Here is an 11701-nt window from a genome sequence, read left to right as displayed (position 1 = left end):
ATATATATATATATATATATATATATATATTTGTAGCAATGTAGCAAGGAATTAATTAAATTGATCAAATTGACAGTAGACTTTATATTTTAATCAATTAATTCCTTGCTGAATAAAAGTATTATTTTCTTTCAAATAAAAAAATCTCCTGACCACAAACTGTTGAACAATAGTGTATATTTACAGTCATTTAATTGCTAGATGCTTACAGTGTGTTTTTGGTGCATGTTTTGTTTAGCATTGTGTTTCTTTGGAATTTAACCCACAACTTTGGTGTTGCAAGCCCTTGCTCTGGTAAAACTATTTCATTTTCTTTTGTACTATATAAGTGCAGAATGTCAATATGTTGACCCATGAAACTCTTTGTCCTCTGCCTCTCATCCACTCTTCTTTTTTATACAATTTTCTCATTTTTCTTATACATTTTCCATAAAATCATTACATTGACTAATACTGTATGAATAAACGGACTCGATGTTATATTCGTTTAATTAAAATATGAGGTTTATTTGAACTTTTTGCTTGTACAAGGCACTCCTTTAGAAAAACTTTAAAGAAAAAACTAAAACTGAATTAATTCTAAGTTATGTAGTTATATTAATTACTATAACAAGTCTTCTCGTGATCTTATGACTCTGTGCTGACGTGTTCAGTTCTTGCGCAGGGCGCGAGCGGTTTCCTCCAAAGCTTCACGGGGTTCGCTGGGTGGAGGAATCTTCAGGTCAGTGGGCTCCACGGTTCGCTGGGTGGAGGAATCTTCAGGTCAGTGGGCTCCACTCCCCAGATCTCAGTGGCGTACTCTTTAATGGTACAGTCACTGGAGAACTTTCCAGATGCTGCAATGTTCTTAATTACCACCCGAGTCCACTCTCTCTGATCCTGTCCAAAACAGAGAAATATGGACTATATTAATTGCACTTTTAGGGTCTCTTTGTAATTTTTTTGGAGCTTGACAGCCATGGTCACTTTGAGCTGTTGCTATATAGAAAAGAATTGTGTAATTATTCTTAAGTCTCGCATCTTCTTAAATCATAAGATTCTTACATTTCAATAGCTTGGAGTTGGAAATTAACAAACTGAATCAGTAAAGGAGTAATGACGATGTGTCTGAATGTCACTGAATGAAATGAAATGAAAAGTAGTGATAAAAGCTTTTCGAAACTCTGAATCAACTGAATTAATTCACAAAATGATTCACTGTTACAAACATGCATACAGACACATTTTACAAACCAATTACAAACGTTATTATGAAAGTGTAATCTATTAAATATAATCTACTAATCATTAAATACCATTAAATTAGTAATTTGTGTTTGTTTATTAATTTGTGTTTTTAGGTAGGACTTGTCTATTTAGACCATTTAGAAGAATAAACTATCACTGTCTGTATTTTATTATACATGCATGTTTATTACATTAACTTAAATTCATCAGAACTGAACCTACATTATAAAACTGTTAAAACCATTTTTTACAAAGTCTTGTTTGCTAAAATCATGTGACCTGGCCAGTTCGATGTGGTCGAAATCTCTGGTTGAACAAAAGTTTTGCAAAGGTTTTAATTCTACATGAAGCAGGATGAAGGAGAACGTTGAGCAATAATCTGAATCTCTGACCTGTTTATTAGGCAAAATGTGTTTGTTTGATAATGTTCACCTTATACAGAGCGCTGACTCTCTCTTGACACTCGACGTAAGACTCATGGTCTGCGAACACTTTAAACCTGGGGGACAGTTTTAGAGAGCGTAAGAGAGTTTGCAGGGTAAGAATTTGAGAAAGAAAGTATGAGTGTTTTACTGATCATGATGGAACAGCATGTTGATGATGTCATTGAACATCTCAGGCTGTTTCGGTGAAAAATAGCCACTTTTGATCTGATTTATGGCTTGTTTCAGCTCTGAAAGACTCTCGTAATATTCTAATGCATCATAGCTGCACACGCACACACACACACACACAAACGAATGGTTAATGTCTTCAAAGATAGCATGACATTTACTCAGCATCCATTTCCATGTATTTAATCTCTTCGTCTCACTCCCTACCCTTCTTTATCCATCTCTGCCACATCTTCCACCCTCATGCCAAAGATGAAGAGGTTTTCTTCTCCGGCTTCTTCTGCCATCTCCACGTTGGCACCATCCATAGTGCCAATGGTCAGCGCCCCGTTCAGCATGAACTTCATGTTTCCCGTTCCGGAAGCCTCTGTACCTGCAATGGAGATCTGCTCTGACAGGTCTGTAGCTGGAATCACTGCACATAAAACACAGATAATCATACATTTATCCATCAATATGCAAACAATCTCATACTTATATTAGTTGTGAGTGTGTATGTCACCTTTCTCTGCAAGTGACACTCTGTAGTTCTCCAGGTAAATTACCTTCAGTTTACGGCCGACCACAGGATCATTATTCACAACATCAGCGACGGAGGTGATCAACTTAATGATCATCTTTGCCATGTGATATCCAGGAGCAGCCTGCATAAACATATGTAGTAAAGCATACAAGTATTAAGAAATTAATACTTTTGATCAGTAGGAATGCATTAAATTGATCAAAAGTTGCAGTACAAGCATTTATAATGCTAGAAAAAGATTTCTATTGCAAATAAATGCTGTTCTTTTGAACGTTCTATTCATCAAAGAATCCTGAAAAAAATGTATCACAGTTTCCACAAAACTATTAAGCAGCACAATACTGATAATAATGAGAAATGCTTCTTCAGCACCAAATTAGCATATTAGAAGGATTTCTGAAGGATCATGTCACTCTGAAGACTGGAGTAATGGCTGCTGAAAATTCAGCTTTGTCATCACAAAGATAAATTACATTTTAAAATATATTAAAATAGAAAATGCTTATTTTAAATTGTAATAATATTTCACAATATTACTGTTTTTACAGTATTTTGGATCAAAGAAACGCAGCCTTGGTGAGATTAACATTAAAATATCTAACTGACCCCAAACCTTTTGAACATGTACATATTGCAAATCAGTACATGTGAGTGTGTTGTTGTTTGTTTTACCTTTCCACCGATAATCACGGTCCATGGTACGAACGGTTTAATGGGGCTCCTTTTGATGCCTGTGTGTGAAAAAGTTGGAACATTCTTCAGTATCTTATTTTGTGTTGCACAGAAGAAAGAAAGTCAAAGATAAGTTAGAGATGACAGAATTTTTAAAGGAGTCTCGACATAGGTAAAAGTATTTTGAAAAACATATAAACATGACAGCTTAATCAACATGTGCGAGTGTGTGTTTGTTTTCTGTACATACGGTTGTACATGGTGATGAGGTGAAGGCAGTTGAGCAGCTGTCATTTGTATTCATGGATTCTTTTCACATGGACATCAAACATGGATGCGGGATTTATGTCCACCTTGTACACCTTCTCTAAATATTGCGCAAACTTCAGCTTGTTATCCTACACACACAAAAAAACATGCCAATTCTAACTTACTTAGAATTAAAATGAACATCTTTTGATTAATTTCATTCGAGTCAGAAATGCCCACAGAAAACCTCAAAAGTTGTAAACAATTATATAAAGAGGAGGGGAAAAAAATTAATTTACTCCTAGATTACCAAGATCTACAAATTTAATATGAAACCTGTTTGACTTTGGCTACAGTGGGTACGGAAAGTATTCAGACCCCCTTCAATTTTTCACTCTTTGTTATATTGCAGCCATTTGCTAAAATCATTTAAGTTAATTTTTTTTCCTCATTAATGTACACACAGCACCCCATATTGACAGAAAAACACAGAATTGTTGACATTTTTGCAGATTTATTAAAAAAGAAAAACTGAAATATCACATGGTCCTAAGTATTCAGACCCTTTGCTGTGACACTCATATATTTAACTCAGGTGCTGTCCATTTCTTCTGATCATCCTTGAGATGGTTCTACACCTTCATTTGAGTCCAGCTGTGTTTGATTATACTGATTGGACTTGATTAGGAAAGCCACACACCTGTCTATATAAGACCTTACAGCTCACAGTGCATGTCAGAGCAAATGAGAATCATGAGGTCGTGGGAACTGCCTGAAAAGCTCAGAGACAGAATTGTGGCAAGACACAGATCTGGCCAAGGTTACAAAAAAAAATCTGCTGCACTTAAGGTTCCTAAGAGCACAAGGTGCCTCCATAATCCTTAAATGGAAGACATTTGGGACGACCAGAACCCTTCCAATCGAGGGAAAGATGAATGCGGCCAAGTACAGGGATATCCTGGACAAAAACCTTCTCCAGAGTGCTCAGGACCTCAGACTGGGCCGAAGGTTTACCTTCCAACAAGACAATGACCCTAAGCACACAGCTAAAATAACGAAGGAGTGGCTTCACAACAACTCTGTGACTGTTCTTGAATGGCCCAGCCAGAGCCCTGACTTAAACCCAATTGAGCATCTCTGGAGAGACCTAAAAATGGCTGTCCACCAACGTTTACCATCCAACCTGACAGAACTGGAGAGGATCTGCAAGGAGGAATGGCAGAGGATCCCCAAATCCAGGTGTGAAAAACTTGTTGCATCTTTCCCAAAAAGACTCATGGCTGTATTAGATCAAAAGGGTGCTTATACTAAATACTGAGCAAAGGGTCTGAATACGTAGGACCATGTGATATTTCAGTTTTTCTTTTTTAATAAATCTGCAAAAATGTCAACGATTCTGTGTTTTTCTGTCAATATGGGGTGCTGTGTGTACATTAATGAGGAAAAAAAATTAACTTAAATGATTTTAGCAAATGGCTGCAATATAACAAAGAGTGAAAAATTGAAGGGGGTCTGAATAATTTCCGTACCCACTGTACATCTCGGATGAAAGCATCGTCGTCAACCAGATCATTCAGCTTCTGCAGCTGAGTCATATCTTTCACATACTCTTCACCGATAGCCTACAAACACACACAAATGAAACATATAAAAACATCAACTGGCAAAATGTGTAATAAAACAAGAGAAAAACGTGTGTGTTGGACCTCTGCGATCAGATCAGCGAGTCCTGGGTTGCAGAGGAGCAGCCAGCGCCGTGGTGTGATGCCGTTTGTTTTATTCTGAAATTTCTCTGGTTCCAGCTCACTAAAGTCTCGGAATCTAAATGATCAAATTTAAATTCAATTAAGAAAATAATCGGCAGTGGGATGCAGCAGGATTTTATGTATGTGAGATAGAGAGGCCTACACGTCTCTTTTGATGATGTCGGAGTGAATCTCTGCAACTCCATTGACTTTGTGTGAGCCCACAATGCAGAGATGAGCCATGTTTACTCTCTTTCCCCCTTCCTCCTCGATCAGAGACATACTGCGGATTCGATCCATATCATCTGGAAACAGAGATGCTATATGGTACAAAGACACACACACACACACACACACACACACACAAGCACATACACACATATACATACAAAAACATTAATTTGGTGTCTGCTCTAAATGTAAGTGTGCATGTGGGTTTACCTAGCTACACTTTGAGGACAAATTTAAACGGACAAATCCTCTGTTTAGAGTCTTCAACTGGAAAATGGCTCATAAATAGTGCTGTCAAACAATTAATTGCGATTAATCCAAGCGGCAACCTTCCGGTCCCTCTCGTGAAGCCAACACAGAAGTGACTAAAACTGCAATTCAATTGGCTCCAAAAGGGAGTCAGTCCCATCGCATCCAAAATAAAAGTTTTGTTTACATAATATATGTGTGTGTTTATATGTACTGTATATATAAATACACACACATACAGTATATATTTTAAAATATTTACATGTATTTACATGTATATATTTATATTCATATAAATTATATTATATATAAATATATTTAATATATAAACATAGCATATTTTTCTGAAATGTATACATGCATGTGTGTGTATTTATATATACATAATAAATATACACAGTACACATACATATATTATGTAAACAAAAACCTTTATTTTGGATGCGATTAATCGCGATTAATCATTTGACAGCAGTACTCATAAATAATAAAGTAAATGCAGAGTCTGGGTGTAAGTGTACTCACATCCAGGTGTATTTGGTTGAGCTTGTATATGATCTGCAGGTGTCGGGGTAAAAGTTTCTCCATCAGTTCCACTGGCCAGCGCTCCAGAGCTTCAGGCAGAACTGTGTGGTTGGTGTATGCAAACGTTTGTTTAGTGATATTCCAGGCCTAGATACTCACACAGAAGAACTCATTTCAGTAATCATATTGCCTTGACAAAATCGACATAAGATGAATGTACAAAACAAAACAAAATGTTGACCCTAACTAGTGTTGTTGTTCTTAACTACAACTAAAACTATTAAAATTAGTGTATCATGAATTATACATAAATCTTACTGTGTCCCAGTCTAGTTTCTCAATGTCCACAAATATCCTCATCAGTTCAGGGATGGCCATAGCAGGGTGAGTATCATTCAACTGGATGGCCACCTGACAAACACACATGCAGAATCACACAAGTACATTACTTAAATGTTAATAACATAATGCAAAGCACTAATGTAGTGACTAGCGTGGGTGGTAAGTGCCTGCAGAATTACAGTGTGGAATGCTTGTTTCGGGTCAAGTGAGATGTTTAGTGTAAATGTGTATAGCGAAAACAGACCTTATCAGGGAAGCTATCAAATGACATCGGTCCAGAGCAGTTCCTCTTTGAGGTCTTAAAGCGCCGAATCACATCTTGTAAAGTCGCTGCCACCACAAAATATTCCTGCTTCAACCGCAGCTCCTTTCCTTCAAAGAACTACAACACCCACAAATTGCAGTGTCAAAAAACTACAAATGAGTGTGTTTGGGCTAAAATCTCATCTGAAATCAGATGTGAGATTAACCATCTGATGCACCGACATTGGATAATTGAAACCTCATTTTCTGCACACAAAAATGAATGCAGATTAATGCAGTTTAAATGCAGAAAAGCTATTTAAACCTCAATCTGCCTGAGCACACAGACAAAAAGGGTGAAAAAAAAAAACTTACATTGTCATTTGGATAGAGTACACGGGAAATGTTAAGTTACGGTCCAAAACTGCCTGAATATAATCACCAATATTAACTGTGAAAAGAAAACAAAACATCCGTCATTGAATTATTACATATAAATTCCAGTGGCACTGATTTCAGGTGTCTGACGAAATTGTAAATGTTATGGCTCCTAAATTTAATTTGATATTTAATATTAATTTTTTAATTTAATTTAATTTAATTTAATTTAATTTAATTTAATTTCAAATGGTTAAATACTGGTTAAATTGACTGGTAATTTAATTTAGTAATTTATATGAGTTCAATTTAATATTTAACATTAATTAGTATCCATTTTGAATTGATAAATACGGGTTAAACTGAAAACAGACAAATAAAGAAAAATTAAGACAAATGCATTTTCTTTGTCTGCTAAATGACTAAATGTAAATGTAATATAAATGAATACTATGCACTGATGAATTTTTCACAATAAGACCAGGAAATGGGGTACATTTTAATTTTGACGTTGACTTTATTAAAAAGATACTTTTATAATGTTTGTCTTGTTTAAATGTCTGCAGTTAATATGGGTTGGTATTCTGTTGTGTGAATGACTCACAGTCTCGCAGGTTGAAGTCGTTGTGTGCGTGTGCAGACCACAAGCGCATAGTGTTCACTGTGTTGTTCATGTATCCAGGGATTGGCGTGTCGTACGGCATGGCAAGGACCACCTATACCATTAACATGCATTATAAACCTGGCCAGGGTACCGCTATCCTTTAAGTGTGTATTTTTTCGTGTAACTGTGTTGATACCTGTGTGTCGACCCATTTTGGCTCCTTCCCATCCTCTTCGTCCACACGGCCGTAGAAATGCACTGGCAGCATGAACTCAGGACGGTCTTTCTCCCAGGGGTTACCGTACCTCAACCAATCATCCGCCTCTTCAACCTAACAGACAATGATACAGAGATGATGAAAGAGGACAACAGTGCCGGTCTGCACTGGAGGACATAGTACTCAAATCTAGGGCAGGTTAAAGTTCAAATGTGTCTATTTTTCGAGGGAGCTGGCGAGGGCGAGCGGCACAAACGCCCTCGTGAAGACAACGGGGTCTGGGCTCGCTTGAGCCACTGAGACGAACATTAACCGCTCCTCCATATGGGGACGTGGAGGAGTAAATGTATATACATGTAAATATTTTCAAAATATAAACTGTATGTGTGTGTATTTATATATACATAATAAATAAAAACAGTACCCATACATATAGTATGTAAACAAAAACGTTTATTTTGGACGTAATTAATCGCGATTAATCGTTTGACAGCACTAATTATAAGTAACTAAAACCTACAGAAAAATATATTTATTTAAATAGATTTTTAAATCTATATTAGCAAAATGTTTTGACACTTTTTGTACTCTGAAATATATTTAAAAATATATCTGAAAACATAAAAAAATGCATGAGAAAATATAAGTAACTAAAATGTATCTAAAATATATTTATTTTAAAATCTTTATTAGTGATAAATTTTGGCATTTTTGTATTCTGAAATATATTTAAAAATACACCACAAATACATTGTTTGCTTTATGGGTCAGAACTACTATAATTAACTGTATTATGACATCAGAAGCTTGCATATGAGAACTTTTTTTAATTAATAAATTAAGGAAATCTGGGTGAATTCACCTGCCAGCCATCTTTGATTTTCTGGTTGAAGATTCCATACTCATATCGGATCCCATATCCATAAGCAGCCAGACCCAGAGTCGCCATGGAGTCGAGAAAACAAGCTGTGGATCGCGTACACACAGTAAATATTGCTCATTTATATTAATACGGTAAATTATTTGTATAGTGTACGTGTGAGAGAGAGCAAGAGAGAAAGAGAGAGACCTGCTAATCTTCCCAGCCCTCCGTTCCCTAATCCGGCAACTTCTTCCATCTCTTCCAGATCCTCCATATCCAAACCCAGCTAAAAGGAAAAAGAGAGATTTAAAGAAAGCCAGATGCACAGATGGATAGACAAGTGTTTAGTCCTCTCTCACCTGGTAGATAGCCTCATCACAGGCGTTCTGCAGACCCAGATTAATCATGGTGTTCTGGAGCGCCCTACCCATGTAGAACTCCAGTGACAGGTAATATACACGCTGAAGCACACAGAAATATAAACAATTTAAAAATCAAACAGAGCATTCTTGGAGTGTACATTGGGTGCAAATTATGCCAAATTATTTTCCATCACAAAAAAAAATATATAGTGATCTTACTTAAGCCGTGCATAACTAGAAAAAAAAATGTATGAATTTTCATAACTTTTCCAGGACTGGAAATCACAATAAGTTGCCTACTCTAAAATATGATTATTATTATTATTATTTTAATAAATTAAAAATTCTCTTATATATCCAGGTTTGTCATGACAGTTTGAACCCTGGTAATAATCACAAACAACTGGAACAAATACATTATTTGAATCCATAAAACTTACTTGTAATGCATTATATTTCAAAGATTTAACCCTCATCCGTCCCTCCCGAACCTATAACAAAAGTGTCCCTCGTGGGTCAAAATGACCCGAAGGCCAAAAATGACACTAATTTTATTTTTGGTCCAGAAAGCTTATATTGGAACATTTTTATAATTTTTTCCCTAATTTTTTAATGTAGGTTTTTCTATTATTTTTTGGTGATTTTGATCATATTTACCTTTTATTCTGGATATTTTTAAGAAAACATAAGCAAATAAGCAGTTTTTGTACATTATTTCACACAAAAAAACAACAACAAAGAAAGACAGTCCTGTTTCATCAAAAACCAACAGATGGCCTTGGAATTGAGTCACTGAGTGTCTCTGATGTCATCTGGTGGGGAAAAATTACATAAAATTTGATGGTTACAGCCACTAGAGGGGCCTATATGAGAAATGAGATAATCTTAAAGCTTAAATTTGGTTGTTTATGGATTAAAATATATATTGAAACATTACAAAATCCATATATTTCGTAAAAAAAGAAAGAAATTCTAACTGAATTATAACCTAAACATATGTATATTCATACAATTTCATAAATATGAAATACATATATAATATATTTTAAAAAATATAAATATTATATAAACTCATTGGTCTCCACCACATCACTCAAATCTAACTGTGTTAAGTAAAAAAAATGGAAAAATGACAGACATATCCCAGCAGAAACATGAAAAATATTACAATGTGTTCTATGAGAATGAAAAATGCAGTTTTCTAGTAAATTCCATTCATTCCTATGCGGGTCAAAATGACCCGTGATCGAGGGACACTTTTGTTACTTTTTTTTTATTGCACCCATTTAAACTCCTCGAATCCACTCAAATTTGTGTGTGTGTGTGTGTGTATTCCTGGTGCAAGTCTTGGACCGGTACGATCAACACACGATTTTTAGAATTGTTTTGAAAAAACTATTTGGGTCAAAATGACCCGAGGGACGGATGAGGGTGTTAAGCACCTGACTTAATTAACCTAACCGACAGCTTCACTACAACCTGTTAATCTCATAATAATTAAAAGTGAAAAAAACAACGGTTTTTTTCGTATTGGTAAAACCATTACCAATATGTCAACGTGAAAATATCTCTTATATTCCAATAAAAGGGTACTCTGTTAACGTAATACAAATCAAATTTTTCCAAATTACATTTCATTCCGATAATTTTTGCTGTGGCAAAAAGTTTCAAACAAATTTACCACGTGACTTTAAAGTAAACCGGACTCGCCTTGGGGTCGGCCTCATAGTAGAACTGCTGTGTTCGGATCCAGCGGCCCACCAGATGATCACGCACCGTGTGCGCGAGCGCGAAATAATAATCGCGCGGCGTCGTGACGTTCCTGTCTTTGACCAGCGTGAAGTGCAGGTGCCGGTTAAAGCCCTTCTTCAGCTCTGCCACATTCTCCACACCGACGATCCCTCTGATGCTGATCTGCTTGCGCTTCTCCTGGTCCGTTAGAGGAGTCGCCATCCTGAAGATCACCGGCTACACCGAGCACCGGGGGTCACGAGCCTCGTATTTTTATAGGAGGCACCGAGGGAGGAGCAGAAACTCTCTCTCTCTCTCTCTCTCTCTCTCTCTCTCATTGGACTTATTGAACTTTTTTTTAACCATGGTAAACATACAGCATACAGCCAATACAGTCACTTGAATACACATCTTCTATGATGTTTTCAGTTTTTTTAATTAAAATTCATTTTGATATTTTTTGTAGGGCTTCAGTCAAAAATGTCTCTCAGACCTAAGATTTTTTGAAAAATGTAATAGTTAAATTATTATTGCTTCTTAATAATATTGTAACTGTAAAGTCATAATTAAATTGTTATTTAAATTATATAAACCACATAACTACAAAGATTTAAAACATAAACAGTAATAAAAAGATTTGCTGTTGCAAATTTCCACAAACTATTTTGGAAGGGAAATGACAGAAGATAGTTTTATATTGCACCTAATCCAGTTTATTGAGCATAGAACTTTACAGATAACAACAATTCAGACACAATAGTAATAATAATAATAATAATACATTTCTTATATTGGGATTAATTTATGAAAATATACAATTTACAATGGGTGAAATTTTCCCTCACTGCACCCAAACATTCAATTGTTTGTTGAGCAAAACCATCTGCTCAACAAACAGCTAAAGTACAGCACTTGCCCCATATTTTA

The 11701-nt window shown here is 35.8% G+C and overlaps 1 pseudogene; it reads right to left on the bottom strand.

Annotated features, from left to right (window-relative positions):
- Positions 1-634: 634 nt before the first annotated feature.
- Positions 635-11031, bottom strand: LOC107654942 (glycogen phosphorylase, liver form-like; annotated as a pseudogene).
- Positions 11032-11701: the final 670 nt, after the last annotated feature.

This window comes from Sinocyclocheilus anshuiensis, unplaced genomic scaffold (assembly GCF_001515605.1).
Source record: "Sinocyclocheilus anshuiensis isolate Anshui unplaced genomic scaffold, SAMN03320099.WGS_v1.1 scaffold487, whole genome shotgun sequence".
NCBI classification, from domain to species: Eukaryota; Metazoa; Chordata; class Actinopteri; order Cypriniformes; family Cyprinidae; genus Sinocyclocheilus; species Sinocyclocheilus anshuiensis.
This window is presented reverse-complemented; position numbering and strand designations above follow the sequence as displayed.